The sequence below is a fragment of the Lissotriton vulgaris genome, chromosome 5, assembly GCF_964263255.1.
Source record: "Lissotriton vulgaris chromosome 5, aLisVul1.2, whole genome shotgun sequence".
In the NCBI taxonomy this organism is placed as follows: Eukaryota; Metazoa; Chordata; class Amphibia; order Caudata; family Salamandridae; genus Lissotriton; species Lissotriton vulgaris.
Genome location: NC_141693.1, coordinates 497,002,965 through 497,019,507, shown reverse-complemented (window position 1 = coordinate 497,019,507; position 16,543 = coordinate 497,002,965). Strand labels below are relative to the sequence as shown.

Sequence of the window (16,543 nt, the reverse complement as noted above, 5' to 3'; positions counted from 1 at the left end):
GGCTGACTAAATTACCAATCCTTTCGAGGGGGGTAGTGTGAATTGAAAAAAGTCAGATTTGTTATTGAGCAGAAGTAAGGTATGCAGACCTTTATATAAAATACAAGAGGGCAGATTTACCAACATTTTGTGTCGTAGATGTGCCACTTTTTTGGCGCAGCCAGGGCACAAAATGGTATGTTTAACTTACAAACCCACTCAAACCAGTGCTGCCTTGCAATACTTTGCATTAGGGACTTTCCATGGATAGAGAATGGGCATTGCCATGGATGTTGGTGTATTCTCAGACTTACTAAAGCTAGTAAACCTAAGAATACATAAAAAAGCTATGCATCTCTGAAGCAGGCATAACAATGAGAGATATCTTTATTTCTCCTTGCCACTTCCTCTTTCTATGTATGCTGCATTCTGAAGCACGCATAGAAATAGAAAAATGCCTTTAAGGGTTGTTTTTGTGCAGGGAGGTACACTTGTTCTAGCAGGCCTAGGGGAAGTTGGTGGATTTCAGAAAATTGACAAAAAAACTCAGCTGCACTACGCGAAGTTCCACGAGTGGCACAGTGCATTAAGGTCATGTTGTTTGCAGTGATTCACAGAGCCGGGTGTTTGTCTCATGTTGTAAAATCTACTTGAATGGTACCATGCACAGTGCAAGAGGACACAGCTTTCTTTCTGCGCTCGAAAAGATTTTCTACTCAAGCTGCAGTTTTCTCAACGTGAACTGAAGGTTTCTCAACGTGAGCGCTCATGACCTGCATTAACCACTTGCATTAAGAATTCCGATTGCCCTTATTGAAAATTCTCACCAGGAGGTTGATTTTCCCTGCCCGCGCTCGCCAACTAGACCTTAACACGGACGAGCAAGGAAAAATCTCGCCTGGAGTTGGATTTTCCTTGCAGGTGCTCGCCAACATGATGTTGACAAGCGCGAGCGAGGAAAAAAACTCTTCTCCGATCAGCAGAGCAGAGTTTTGGGAATTCTGCATGCTCTGCAAACCGAGCAGAGTTCACCGCCCAGGGTTAAATTGTAGTCATAGTTTAGTTAATATGGTGCATTTCTGCTGCCTCCCTTTCATGCAATGCAGCATAGCAACTTTGCTAATCTCCTGCCTTGCATGAAAAATGTGTAATTCTATTACCTAGGTATCACATGGCTGTGGCATAGTGGATTGCACTACTGTCTTCTATCTCCAATACCTACATTAGAAGTCTTGACGAGATCAAGCATTTGTCCTTACCAACAACAACGCCACGCCATTCCGACCATTACCTGCCAACACACGTCTTTACACCACTCCGAACACCCAACCCAACACAGACTAAGCCACTTACGCTCCCCCAGCAAAACCCAACCACCACTTAACCACCACTACAACAGATGCCCCTCGGGATAACCCCCTCTTGTCCCTCTTGTCCCTCACTAACACTCATGCCTCTGCAACCTTCCCAAACACTGTCACACATAGTAACCACCCCCCCCCCCCACGCAAGACACCCACCCTTACTTCAGCGTTAGATCACAGTAAAACACCTCACCTAGATGACACAGAGGACGCATGGCCCGCTGCTGCCACCCGGCCCCCAAGCATACTTCCTAAACCCACATCCCAATCATCCACTCCCACAACCTACTCATCGTCAGCCACAACCCCTCCCACTCCAGCACCCCATCTATCATCCCCCACACTCCAAACAGCCACTCCCACAGCCCACCCACCGTCATCCACAACTCTACCCGCACCATCAGTCCCACCATCCTCCCTAATAACCCACCTAACACACACTCTCATACTGACAACAACCCTACCTGCCCCGCACGCAGGGGGCCCTGACCACACATCAAGCCAGGCTACAGGGCACACTTCCAGACCCTCAAGACAGATACATTCTCCATCCGTAACCACCCCCACAACCCACCCAACACACACACCCTCATCAGCAGCACCCCTCTCACCCACACTCACACATACTACAAACTCCACACACACACACACCATAACCTTTACTCCAGGCCTGACCCCCCTGCAGGCATCTAATTCCACACCCACTAGACAGCCACATAGTATACCCCCACCTGCACAAAACCGGACACTTGATGAGATCGTATTATCATTGAACCAAATCAAAGAAGAACTCCAAGCACTCAACGATCGCTTAGCGAAACAACCATGGCGCATTAGAGCAACTAGATCCTCCAAAATGAGCTGGCCTAAAAATCAAACTACCACTAACATGAATCCTTATGGCACTAACTGGGCCTCAGTCCCCTCCTACAATAATTCATCTCCACCAATTAGAAGCACCAATGTCCTCTCAGAGAACAACTTACGCTCCCTGGTGAGCTCATAGGACACCGCCCCCTCGAAGCTTACTACTCCCGCTTTATCGGGGATACCTACTATCCCCCCAACCCCCAAAGGACCACTAAACCAAACACTAGAGGCGTCACAAACAACAACCTTAGAAGAAGCACTATCACTCAGGAACCCTCCCCAACCATCAGCACGCCCAAATTCAAATGTATGCTCCTAAACTGCAGATCGGCCGCTAGACATGCCACGGACATAGCTGACAGCATCCTCACACATGAGCCAGACCTGACCTGGCTAAAGGATTCCTCTACACCAATAATTGATATTTTAGTTCACCTAATTACAACATCATCCGGCTAGACAGAGCTCAAGATGATAAGTCGGGGGGAGCCATAGCATGCATACATCGTATTAACATCTCTGTAAACAGAGCCATCTCCCCAGTATTCCAGTCATGCGAATACATGTGCCTTAACATCACTAGCAAGGGCAAACCTGTCTGCTCTCTGCACATCATCTATCACCCACCAAGGGAGAACCTCGCCTTCACCGAACACTTCATGAACTTAGTATCATCATACGCGGGGCAAAAAAATACCCAAATATTCCTTGGAGACTTCAATCTCCATTGGGCGGATCCTAAAGACACAGCAGTGAACAGTCTTGAGAATTTCCTTGCTGACCTAGACCTAATGCAATTCTGCGACACCCCAACACACGACAAAGGATCGATTCGGGACCTATTAATCTCTAAACCAGGCTCCATTCAGCTAGAGTCGATCCTACCCTGTGATTGGTCTGACCATCACATCATCACCTTCATCATTAAGGAAACGGTGAAATTGAACTCAGCTCAATCCACAAAACCAAAAGTGTGGAAAAGAGATTTGAAAAAACTCAATCCCACCACCTTAACTCCTTCCTGTTCTAACCGTCTGTTACCTCCCGCACGATCTTCCACAGTTCACGAGCTCACCGACCACTACCTCTCGACTATGACAGCAATAATAGACGAGGTTGCACCTCTGCAACTAAAAAGAGTTTCTTTGAAAGATTCTAAACCTTGGTACAATGGTACACTCAACGACGATAGGCACTCATTCAGAACCTCAGAACGGGCCTGGAGATCATTACCCTACGCCAGCCACCTCAAGATTCTCAGGACAAAGAGAAACGCATATTTCCGGAAGATCAAGCGTGCCAAAGCCGACTTTTTCAGCCTTCAACTTGACCAGGCAAAAAATCGGCCCAAAAAACTCTTTGATCTGATTAAAACCCAATCTAAGGTGGCACCTCTGCACATTCAAGCTAGAGAAGGCTCGCAGCCAAACTGTGAAGTATTCTCCACCTACTTCACCTTGAAGACCGACACCATCAAGAACGACCTCCTAAAGGATCTAACCCTATACGCTAGACCGAAGACACTAACCTTGCCTGCTCTCAAAACAACGCCAGGCCAACTCTTCTCAGAGTCCAAGCCTAAAAATAACGCGGATTGATCATCATTCACCTCCTACTCCGAAGACGTCTTAGGCAAAATCCCCAGCGCATTGAACCCAGCCAACCACTTTTCCGACCCACTTCCGGCAAACGCAGTCAAAGACCTTACCCCACTGCTTCTTCCTCTCTGGTCCAAGATCATAAACAGCTCACTTCAACAAGGATGCATCCCAGACTCGCTCAAAGGAGGCCAGGTTGAACCCATTCTAAAGAAGCCCACAGCAGATCCCAAGGACCTTAACAATTATCGCCCTATCTCCAATATCCCTACCTTAGCCAAGTTGTTGGAAAAATGTGTGCATCTACAGCTAACAAAACATATTGATCAGTTTGACCTTCTCAACAAATACCCATCAGGTTTCCGTGCTGGCCATAGCACAGAATCAGCCATGACACACATCACTGACGATGCGCTGCAAATACTTGACCAAAACAGATCCTGCCTACTCATCCTACTTAACCTCTCCCCTGCCTTTGATATGGTCAAGTATGAGAACCTGCTAGACCTCCTGAAACACAGAATCGGCCTATCTGGGCCAGTGCTTAGCTGGTTCACTTAATTTCTCCAAAATTGGACACAACAATTCAAAGTCAATAACACCCTGTCCAAGCCCGTCCCAGTATCCCTGGGTGTACCGCAAGGATCCGCACTATCCCTAACACTGTTTAATCTCTTCCTGGAACCCCTCACCGAAATTTTACAAACATCTAACGTGCAATATCACATGTACGCAGATGAGTCGATCCTACCCTGTGATTGGTCAGACCATCACATCATCACCTTCATCATTAAGGAAACAGTGAAATTGAACTCAGCTAAATCCACAAAACCAAAAGTGTGGAAAAGAGATTTGAAAAAACTCAATCCCACCACCTTGCCTCCTTCCTGTTCTAACCGTCCGTTACCTCCTGCACGATCTTCCACAGTTCACGAGCTCACCGACCACTACCTCTCGACTATGACAGCAATAATAGACGAGGTTGCACCTCTGCAACTAAAAAGAGTTTCTTTGAAAGATTCTAAACCTTGGTACAATGGTACACTCAACGACGATAGGCGCTCACTCAGAACCTCAGAACGGGCCTGGAGATCCTTACCCTCCGCCAGCCACCTCAAGATTCTCAGGACAAAGAGAAACGCATATTTCCGGAAGACCAAGCGTGCCAAAGCCGACTTTTTCAGCCTTCAACTTGACCTGGCAAAAAATCAGCCCAAAAAACTCTTTGATCTGATTAAAACCCAATCTAAGGTGGCACCTCTGCACCTACAAGATAGAGAAGGCTCGCAGCCAAACTGTGAAGTATTCCCCACCTACTTCACCTTGAAAACCGACACCATCAAGAACGACCTCCTAAAGGATCTAACCCTATACACTAGACCGAAGACACTAACCTTGCCTGCTCCCAAAACAACACCTGGCCAACCCTCCTCAGAGTCCAAGTCTAAAAATAACTTGGATTGGTCATCATTCACCTCCTACTCCGAAGACGCCTTAGGCAAAATCCTCAGCGCATTGAACCCAGCCAACCACTTTTCTGACCCACTTCCGGCAAACGCAGTCAAAGACCTTACCCCACTGCTTCTTCCTCTCTGGTCCAAGATCATAAACAGCTCACTTCAACAAGGATGCATCCCAGACTCGCTCAAAGTAGGCCAGGTTGAACCCATTCTAAAGAAGCCCACAGCAGACCCCAAGGACCTTAACAATTATCGCCCTATCTCCAATATCCCTACCTTAGCCAAGTTGTTGGAAAAATGTGTGCATCTGCAGCTAATGAAACATATTGATCAGTTTGACCTTCTCAACAAATACCAATCAGGTTTCCGTGCTGGCCATAGCACAGAATCAGCCATGACACACATAATTGACGATGCGCTGCAAATACTTGACCAAAACAGATCCTGCCTACTCATCCTACTTGACATCTCCTCTGCCTTTGATACGGTCAAGCATGAGAGCCTGCTAGACCTCCTGAAACACAGAATAGGCCTATCTGGGGCAGTGCTAAGCTGGTTCACTTAATTTCTCCAAAATTGGACACAACAATTCAAAGTCAATAACACCCTGTCCAAGCCCGTCCCAGTATCCCTGGGTGTACCACAAGGATCTGCACTATCCCCAACACTGTTTAATCTCTTCCTGGAACCCCTCACCGAAATTTTACAAACATCTAACGTGCAATATCACATGTAAGCAGATGACACACAACTATACCTCAAGATTCATTCCCTAGAGGACATCAAACTACTAAATACAGCTCTTAGGAATACTCAAACTTGGCTGGCAGAAAATCATCTGAAACTGAATGCCCTAAAGACTGAATTTCTACTAATTGCTCCACAGGCTCAAATCCCGAAAATGCAAGATTGGATCAAACATATTACGGCGTTCAACGTTCAACTTGTCATTGTGGACTCAGCAAAGTCACTAGGAATAACGTTAGACAGTAAACTCAACATGCAAAAACATATCAGTACTGCTACAAAGGGAGCCAACTTCCAGATAAACACACTGAGGAAACTGAAACTCTTCCTACCACACAATGACTTCAAGCAGGCAGTACAAGCTCTGGTTATACCCAGAGTGGAATACAGATGTGTCTCTCTCTGTGGCTTACTCAAGGCAACTACTGCACCTCTGAGAGCCTCAATCAGCGCCGCAGCAAGACTCATAACTGGATCTAAACGTAGCTCCCACATCTCTCCGGACCTTCAATCCCTGAACTGGCTACCCCTAGAGGCGAGCATCCAGCTGAAAATTGCATGCATGACGCACAGAGCCATGCATCTTAAGACTCCCAGTTACCTGGCACAGAAATTGACGATCTCAGGTGGTTCCAGGACCTCTAGATATGCGGAAAAACTACTACTGAAACCACAAAAATTCCATAAGAAAAAAACTTATAACAGATCTTTCTCTGGGATGGCACCCAGAATTTGGAACGCCCTACCACCAGAAACCAGACTTAACCCGTCCACTACCTCTTTTAAAAAGGAAGTTAAAGCCATCCTCATGGCCAAATACACTTGAGTAGGACTTGCTGAAACCCTGATACAAGACGCACTCGCGCTCCCATCCGCAAGACAACTCTTGACGTTAAATCTAGCTATGTTGCTATGACTACATGTTTTATTCACTTGTGTTGATCTGCACTTATTTGATGTATAACTAAGATTTATTGGTTGTGTAGTGCTCTGATATCCGCTAGGATCTTGTTCGCTGCGAGGCCTCCGGGTGGTTATGCGCTATACAAGTGGAATTTTTCATTTCATTTCATTTCATTTCGCGCTTTATAAAACTCTCAAAATAAAAAATAAATAAATATTTTTTATTGGGAGATGATCCGAGTTGAAACACTCATTTTTTTGTGCTTGTTCACATCAGATGACAACAAACTCTGCAAACAAATAACCCTGGTATTAAAAATATAACTATTTACAGACTATTTCAGGAATTTATTTTTCAAAAACATGTCTTCTTTAGTAATTGATGTTCTACGATAAAGTAAAATTTAAAACTATGAGTGTAATATCTGCGATCATAAGACTGTATCCAAGCAATAACTGTAAAATTGTTCAATGTTGTTATTTTAATTAGCTATTCAAGATAGTTTTAAAAAAATGCATCCGAACAGCATCTCTTCTGTTTTTTACGTTTTGCAATGTTTGTTCCTTGTTTGATTTGGAAATTAGCCTAGTACTTGTTATGTTGTAACAACTCTGTGCTGAGTATGTGGTCGTGTTAAAAGACAGATTTCACAACTGGCAGCCATGTACCCGATCATCTGTATCCATGTCAATTTAGAAAGAGGAGCTCTGGGTCACCCTCAAAATCCCAGATGGAAAGTTTCTCAGTAAACAAAGAATGAGAGTGACAAGAATCACCCTGGAGAGAAATGTTGTTCCTAGCTTTATGTGTTATGTTGTGTGATCCACAATTTATAGCGACCTTGAATAGCAGTGAAATGCTTTCAAGAGTAAATGGGAAAAATCTTGAGAGGTGAAAATAGATTTAGCATCTTGCTTTTTTCCATGAAAGCGTTTCAGTCTTCGACATTTAGGGCCTCATTTACAAAGAAGCTATGCAGCACAGCAAGTCACATGACAGGGAAAGGGCAGGAATGTGCTGTATTTAATGGAATACAGCACATTCCTGTCCTTTTCCTTGTGCTGGTGTACTTTTGGCAGCCTAGTGCCAACGAAGGCACCCTTGGACCATGGTAAAAGAGTGCCTGCATTGCATGCAGGATTGTTTTTGTGCAGAAAGAGATACAGAATGCAACACACATAAAAAGAGGAAGAAATTAGGAGGAATAGAGATATTTCTCTTCATTATGCCTGTCCTGGGAAGGTGTAAGATGTTGGCATATTCTCAGGTTGACAGGTTCTTGCAAATCTAAAGATGTGTCAAAATCCATGGGAGGTACATGGGAACACCCAAGCAATGCACATCATACAACTTCCCATGGCAGAGTAGCACAATGGAGAAATTTGCACTGCGTTGCATTACTGCTGTTTTTTGAAGCCACACAGAGCCACACAAAGAGACTTTGTTTGGCTTCAAAAATCTGACTTAGAGGTTCAGTCACACATGTACCAGATTGGGTGGTGCAAACATGACACAACCCTCTCATCAATATGCTCCTTACTACTTAATGGGTGAGTTTGCATGTGTGTGTGTGTGGGTGTGTGTGTGTGTGTGTACATCCCAAACTAGTTTAGAGAAATAGAGTAAATTGTAATAAATGAAATGACATTTAAACAAGAAACATCCAATAAGGAGACCCAGAGTAATTCATTTTTAAACAATAAGGTTCAAAATGTCACCAAAAGAGTTAAGTACCAACAGTTCTGCCATGTTGGATTTGGGTAGAGAGGGACATTAAGGGATTGTTGGCAGTGAAACACATAGGATGTTCTGGAAAGTCAGCAGGGTCACTCCTGGGAGTTTTAACCCCATTGGTTTAGGAGTGAACACAAGAATTGTGGCTATTATTTCAGCTGCATACTTTCCGTCTCAAATAATAACCCAATTTCTCACAAAGTCTCACACCTTAAAGTGCTTCTGACACAAATGCCAGTGATACTCCTCATGAGGACCTTCACCTTTCCCATGTGGCTCAGAAACTTGGAAATTTGGATGCCTTCAGACACACACACTAGTGATGGTCTCCTAAGAGCTATCAGCTTTTCCCAATGCCCCAGAAAGTGGGATCCACCCGAACCCTGTCAAATTAAAAAACCTGGGTCATTCAATTATAGCCATTTTCCAACATAGAGTAATAGCAATTAAGTAAACAACACTGACTCTTGGACTCTTGCTGCATAGATGAGACTGTGCCCTCATGGTTGTCCTTTTTTGGCCGGTTTCCTGGCAGCATAATCTATTTTGAGGTTTGCAAAATATATTATAAAGCTCCAAAAATTACAAAACCAATTGGCAATACCCTGATGTGCCTAAAGAAGCCAGGCCAAGTTGTACCAGCAGCACTGAAAGTGCATCATGAGTATAGAGTGCAATAAATAGCCAAAAATAATATTCCATATGTGGTCATGAATATTTCAGATAAAGAAAACTTGTTGGGGTTGTATTGCTACAAGTTGAAGGTATTGTATGCTATGTCGTGTTATGTTAACAGTAATAAATGTGCACAACATTAAAAAAGCTTCTTGGTAGGTTTGATCAGACAAAACAACTGTAACTATACAGGGACAGAAAATTCAGAATAGTTGCCCCTAATTTCTAATCAGGTTGACCCAACAGCTTGAATAAACAACCCGACTACTACCCTTCACTGGCACCTCTTTACAAGAATGTGTGTATCCCATCCATCAGACTCCAAATACACCTTTTCTCATTGTAAATTATGACTAGCCTTGGTTAGTGTCCTTTCTCTGATTTGTGGCAGCAGCTCAAGTACAGTGAACAGCAGTATTATTACAATACACTACAATTTAAAGCACTAATATGCATTTACAGAAAGCATACAAAAAAGATGAAACAATAGACTAGAGCTCATCATATCGCTTTGTTTTTCTGAAATAAATAAAAATTTTGAAGGGCTCCAACCTTTTCACTAGGATTGAAATTTTGATTTTTGTATATGTTTTCTTGTACGTGAAACAAATTTATGTGTTTGTTTAATGTATGCTTTTTTCTGTAGTTTTCTGTACTTATTTGAGGTTTAAATCATATAAATTGCTTAGGTGAAAACCCCCCTCACCCCCAGTGGCCATTTATTGGGGGTCCCCAGCCAGAAATCAAAAGGTTAGAACGGCTGCCATAAAGTGTTATACAAATACTAAGGAATGTAACTCTAATAGTGGTGAAGCTGTATCAGACACTCTGGGAATAGACGCACATAGTTAGTTCTCCCCAGGCATCCAACTGAACATGATAAATGAAAATAAGAAAAACAAACTAATTACCTGAGTTTGCATTGCCCTCAGACAAACTGTAGACCAAAAAGGAAGTTGGGGAAAGACATCAGTGGGGGAGATTATAGGAAAGGTAGATGGGTCAGAATGTCATTAAGTAGGTCTGGGCTGTAAATTCCTTTCCGCTCGCGGAATTTGGGTAATTTGGAACATTTTACGTTCCGCGGAGAACGTGAAATTGTCCAAAATTCTGCGTTCCGCGGCTTCCCGAAATGTTTTGCTTGTTCACGTTCTCAAAATGCGTGTTCACAAGATATTTCCCCCGAGCACCCAAACAGCAATTGCGAACAAGAAAAAAGCATTGCGTGTTTGCGGAGATATTTTACTGTTTCGCGGAAATTTGCATAACGCGATTGCGCAAATTCTGCCCACGCAAGACAAACAGTCATGCAGGTAAGCAAGGACTCAGGGATTGGGCTCCGTTTGGGTGCATCCTGTACAGGAGGGTGGAAGGAGGTCATTGTTGTGGGGGCTGTTTGGGATAGGCATCTGTGATATGACATGTTGCCAATGTGGCCTAAACATTCAAGAGAAATAAGTAAGAGGAGCCTTTTCCATTTAAAATCATGCAAGCTCACAGACATGGCTCTGGATAGGTTACTGACATCCATGCTCATTTTCTTTGTAGTCAGGGTAGACTTACAGGTAAGGGCTGTGATTATGAGGGGTAGGGAGACTAGTGTGGGGGTGTATTACCTACTATTTACTAGGTGACCCAGGTCTCATGAGAGGTACTCCAGTTTTTGTCAAATCTATCCAGTTTGTAATTATTTTTGTATATTACCCATTTGCCTTCCCAATAGTTGATCATTCCATCTGTCATTCATCCATGTCCTGGGTTGTCCTTTATCTCCAGTAGCAGAGTATGCATTGCATATCGCTGAGAAGATCATCACTAATTGTCCACAGCATGATGGGAAACGGTCTGGTCAGTCAGTAATATCATTGATGAATAAATTAATGCACACTGTTACTCCAAGGAGTGTCCCAGCACTCTGCACACAAGACACAGAGTGCAAATATGGCATCTATTCCTGTTTAAAAAGCCATGTTTTCAATGTTTTCCCGAAAAATTATATTGCATCAGTTGACCCCAACTCTGATTGGGAACTGTTGGACTTGGCCCTTATCGCAGGTTCACCCCTAATCTTTTTGCTTTTAAGATGTGATCTGTGTTGATGATTTTCGGGTCTCTGTGCACTTTTTCCCTGTGTCCCAGAGTAAAGTGCGTGCGTGTAGTAAGGCTGGCCTGCCTTCCCATAGGAATGCATGGGGAATGTGTGTGTCCCTGGTAGTTCCTGATGCGTGGGGAGTGCAGGCTCGAGTTTGGTATGTGCGAACTCATGAGAGTGAATGCTTCGCAATGATGTATGTGGCATGATTGTGTCTTGTGTGCAAGTGCCACTTCTAGGAGTTTTTATTTCACAGCTACTTAAAGTGAGTTTATAGAAATTCAAATCAGAGGCTCTTTAAGAAATTGAGCCAAATGTATCCACAGGATTACTCAAAAGTTAATTATGTTTTTCCATTTGGACAGAGTATACATAATCTCTCGAATGATTCTACACAAGAAAAGGGAAGCAAAAGAGCACACAGCAACAGGAAGTTATGGTTAAAAATCAATTGTATTTGAATCAAACATAAAGAATCATAGGGATCAATGATAGAATAAAACTAAAATAGAAGTCATGAAAGGCAGTGTTCAGAGGTTTCACTTAACAATTCATAACAATTCATCAGCTCCATAAACAATTTTAGCAAAGAAAACCAAACACAACATATATATAAAGGTGTTCTTCAGTCTATAAAAAGCAGGGGAGTTGATGACTTGGGTCGACGTTTCGGTCTTGTCTTGTTAATTGGTTAAGACCATCTTCAGGACTTAATAATTCATCAAGAAAAGTCCCCTATATATAAAAACAATTAAATACAGTTAGTTGATGTATCAGCAGAAGTCTAAGACAACATCAACTAGTTATTAACATGTTGTTTATAACATTCCGGCTGTGTTGGTCCATTTCTACAGACATTCTTTGAATTTGAAGGACCTTGCTCAACAGGTCCATCAAATTCAAAGAATGTCTGTAGAAATGGACCAATTTGATTATCTGTTGACAATAACAACCAGGGCAGCAACAAACAAATTCTTAACACCATCATTTAGATGGTATGCACACAGCCGGGATGTTATAAACAACATGTTAATAACTAGTTGATGTTGTCTTAGACTTCTGCTGATAGTGAGCAGGGGTTATCTTGGTGTGTAACTCCCTTGCCCTGACTTAGAAATGGTGATCTCTGACTGACTTTGGCGCGAGCCTTGGCCAGCCAGGGATCCTGTTTCTAACATTGGTGGCAAGCGGTGCGGATTGGACTTGCGTTTGCGCTGTACCACAGTGGCGACAGGCCACACTACAATGCTCTACATTTTTAGATAACCACATTTTGGGGATTATTGTTTTTTAGGTGAAGTTTCAGTATTGCTTTTCCTGAAAGGTGTCATTTTGTATTTGTGTCCAGTACATTTGTTCCCCGCCCTGCTCCCAGATTGGTACCTGTGTCTCTTATGGTCAGGTTGAGAAATCAGGGGAGGTAGAAACTGCCTTACCGAGTGGGTGTGGGGGTGAATGAGAGGTGTGTTACACTGGACAAAGGAGTGCAAGTTCTCTGAGATAGGGAGCTTGCTGAATTGTGTTGTAATTGTGTCCAGTACCTTTGTTCCCCGCCCTGCTTCCAGATTGGTACCTGTGTCGCTTATGGTCAGGTTGAGAAATCAGGGGTGGTATTTATTTATTTATTTATAGTATTTGTAAAGCGCTCTGCAACCCTACGGGCATCCTGGTGCTGTAAGAATATAGCTGAAACGATGTGCATCATGGGTAGAAAGGGTGGTCATTTGATTCTGGGCAATTAGACTTTAGGGAAGAGCCATGTTTTTACCTTTTTTCGAAAGGCCATCAGTTCATCTGTTTTCCTGATGTCAATAGGTAGTCTATTCCACAGATGGGCTGCCGCTATGCTGAAGGCTCTGCCACCATAAGTGGCTTTCCTGATCCTGGGCATACTGATGAGGTTAGTAGAGGAGGATCGAAGAGTCTGAGTGGGTTCATACCATTTGAATTTGTTTTGTAGTTGTAGGGGGCCCATCCCATGCACTGCCTTAAAGACAGTGCATAGGGATCTGAAGAGGATCCTCTGGTGTACAGGCAGCCAGTGTAATTCAGCCAGTGCAAGAGTAGTGGAGGATCTTCGCCCTCGGGAAAGTGCCATTTTAGCTGCTGCCGCCTGGATGCTCTGAAGTCTGGAAATCAGGTAAGCAGGAGATTCCAGTAACAGAGAATTACAATAGTCCAGGCGGCTGAGAATGGTGCTCCTGACTATGGTGGCTCTAACCTGTGCTGGTAAAAGGGGCAGCAGCTTTCGAAGGCCTCTCATTAAGGCGAAGCAGCTGCTCACCTGCTTATTGACATTGGTCTCTAGACTCAAACTGTCATTGAAGCTGACTCCTAGGTTCCTCACTGATTTCACTGGGGTTAGTAGCTCCCCTGGCTCCAGAGGCCAAAAGTCAGCGGGCAGGCTTCTAGTGATTCTACCTACTTTGCAGTGCATTATTTCGGTTTTATCACTATTAAACTGCAGTGAGTTCTTATTTAACCAGGATGCCATTTCCAGCATGCAGGTGTTGAATGTCTCGAGTGAATCTGCATGTGTGTCATCCGCATAGTTGATCACGCTAATGCTGTGAGCCTTGATGATGCCCATCAGGGGTTGCATGTACACGTTAAAAAGTATCGGACTGATTGCTGACCCCTGTGGGACCCCGTGTGGAACTGTAGCGAACTCCGACTTGTATGGAGGGAGTGCTACTGCCTGCCATCTGTTCGTCAAATAGGAGCAGAACTAGTCGAGCGCAACTCCCCCAACTCCAAGGCTTTTCAGTCTTGTCAGCAGAATGTCGTGACTCACCGTATCGAATGCGGCGGACAGGTCCAGCAAAATTAAGATTGCTGATTCTTCCCTGTCCGCCCTCATTCGCAGGTCATCCAGAACCATCAGCAAAGCTGACTCGGTTCCATGGGCTGGTCTGAAACCGAATTGCTCCTCTTCAAGGATGTTGTTAGTTTCCAGGAAGAGGGACAATGATCTGCTGACCAGCCGCTCCATGATCTTAATTGGATACGGCAGGAGCGATATAGGTCGGTAGTTTTTATGGCAATTGGGGTCCAAATTTGATTTCTTCAATAGGGGGGTGACAACTGCCAATTTCAAATCTTTTGGTACAGTACCTGTGTTGAGGGATTGATTACACAGCAGGCGAAGTACTGAAAAGAGTTCGTCCCCAAACTCCTTTACTATTTTGTGAGGTAGAGGGTCCAATGGGGATCCCGATGTTATATTAAGGGCTGTTTGTGCGAACTCTTGTTCTGTCGGAGTCTCGAATTTCTCCAAGATAGCCTTTGGTATGGGGTGTCTTACATTTCCTTGGCTCTTCTCCCCGTTCTCGGTGTTGCTATTATACTGCGCTAGAGAGGTGGGGGTATCCTTCATGCCCTCAATGTTCTTAGTAATTTTTTCCTGGAAAAAGGACGCCAGACCGTCACATAGTTCCTGTGAGGGCTTGATTTGGCTATTAGCACATTCAGGATGGGACAGCTCTTTAACTATCCTAAAGATGTCACGTGATTTGTTGGCACTATTTAAGATTAAGTCTGCATAGTAGTTTGCTTTGGCTGTGATGATCTCTTTCTTGTACTGAACAATTGTCTGCCTCCAGAGCAGTCTCTCCTGCTCTGAATAGTTTTTCCTCCAGTGCCTCTCCGCCTTTTTACAGGCGTTTTTCAGCTCTTTCAATGTTTCCGTGTACCAAGGCGCGGAAGGGTTACCTCTTTTTCTGATTGCTTTCAACGGTGCAATATAATCAAGTTTTCTAGTTACCTCATTGCATAGTAGGCGATAAGTCGTGGTGATATCGTTCTCTAGGTTAAACGAGTTCCCCACTTGAAGGAGGTCAGACTTCCCTTCCTCTTTCCTTTTTAGCAGACCCTTCCAGTCGCGGCTAATGAAGGTCCTGGTCTGTGTGTTTGCTGGTCCTGTATTAACCAAGGTATGGATATTAAATAATAGAAGATGGTGGTCTGACCATCCTACTGGTTGTATTGTTCCCATGGTAATAAGATCTTCTGCAGCGAATATTAGATCCAGCATGTTTCCTTCCCTATGTGTGGGGGTAGTTACCCATTGTTTTAATCCGAAATTGGTACAGGATTGTGTGATGTTATGAAAGGCTGTGTCTAGTTGGCCGTTGATCCACAAGTTAAAATCTCCCAGTACCAACAGTCTGCTATGTGAGATAGACAGGTTGTTAATGACAGTGATCAGTTCCTGCTGTTGCATTACGTTGATGTGCCCTGGCGTCCTGTAGCAGATTAGGCCCCTAAGGTAATGGCCTGAGTCATGTCTGATCGATATCCCAAAAACTTCAGCACATGAAACCATATCAATGTCCAGCGTTACAATATTCAAATCTTCCCTAAAAATGATTCCTATTCCCTCCCCTCGTCCCACGATCCTGGGTTTATGAACAATCTTGTATCCTGCTGGCCACGCCGGCCCCACCTCTGACTCTAGTCCGGCCACCGTCCATGTTTCGGTTAGAAACAGAATATCCAGGTTACTGGATTCGATCAGTAGCTGTATCTCGGTGGCATGTTTTGGGAGGGATCTAACATTTAATAACCCACTTATTAATTCTCCCTTAGGTGTATGTCTATGTTCTGCATACTTTAGCGGGATATGCCTGTTGCCTGAGGTCTGATCAGATTTAGATAGTAATTCAAGTGGGAGGGGGTTAATATGTGGCAGGCACATTAGGCAGTTGGGGCAGGGATTCTTGTCCTTAGATGTTATATTAGTGGCTAAACGTGGGCAGGTTGCTCTGCCTGCCAATGGATCCAGCATCATCAATGCTTCCCTACTATATCAATGGGCCTCAATATCCGGAGTAAGTCGGGCAAGGGGGGTAGCCCTAGGCCCGGTCTCGGCGTGGACGAGCGTAGACGAGCTTGCCTTAAGCGCGCCTTCGGCGCGCAATCGTTGCGCCCGCTGCGCTCGTCCGCTGCGCTTCCGGTAGAGGCACATCCTTTATGGAAGTGGGATAGGTGAGAAAAGGGGGGCGTGGCTAGTACTAGTGGGTGTGCCTTGTGATTCTGGCCAATGGCGTCCGGACTGAAAAAACACCCGCCCGCGTCAGCACTCGATCCGCTGTGCGGGGATGTGAGTGCCTGAGAGATTT

The 16,543-nt window shown here is 44.3% G+C and overlaps 1 protein-coding gene across 1 annotated transcript in view; it reads right to left on the bottom strand.

Annotated features, from left to right (window-relative positions):
* The window catches only part of PCDH15 (protocadherin related 15), a 2,701,201-nt gene that overhangs the window by 2,045,119 nt on the left and 639,539 nt on the right, over positions 1 to 16,543 (bottom strand). The gene's annotated exons all lie outside the window — the stretch shown is intronic.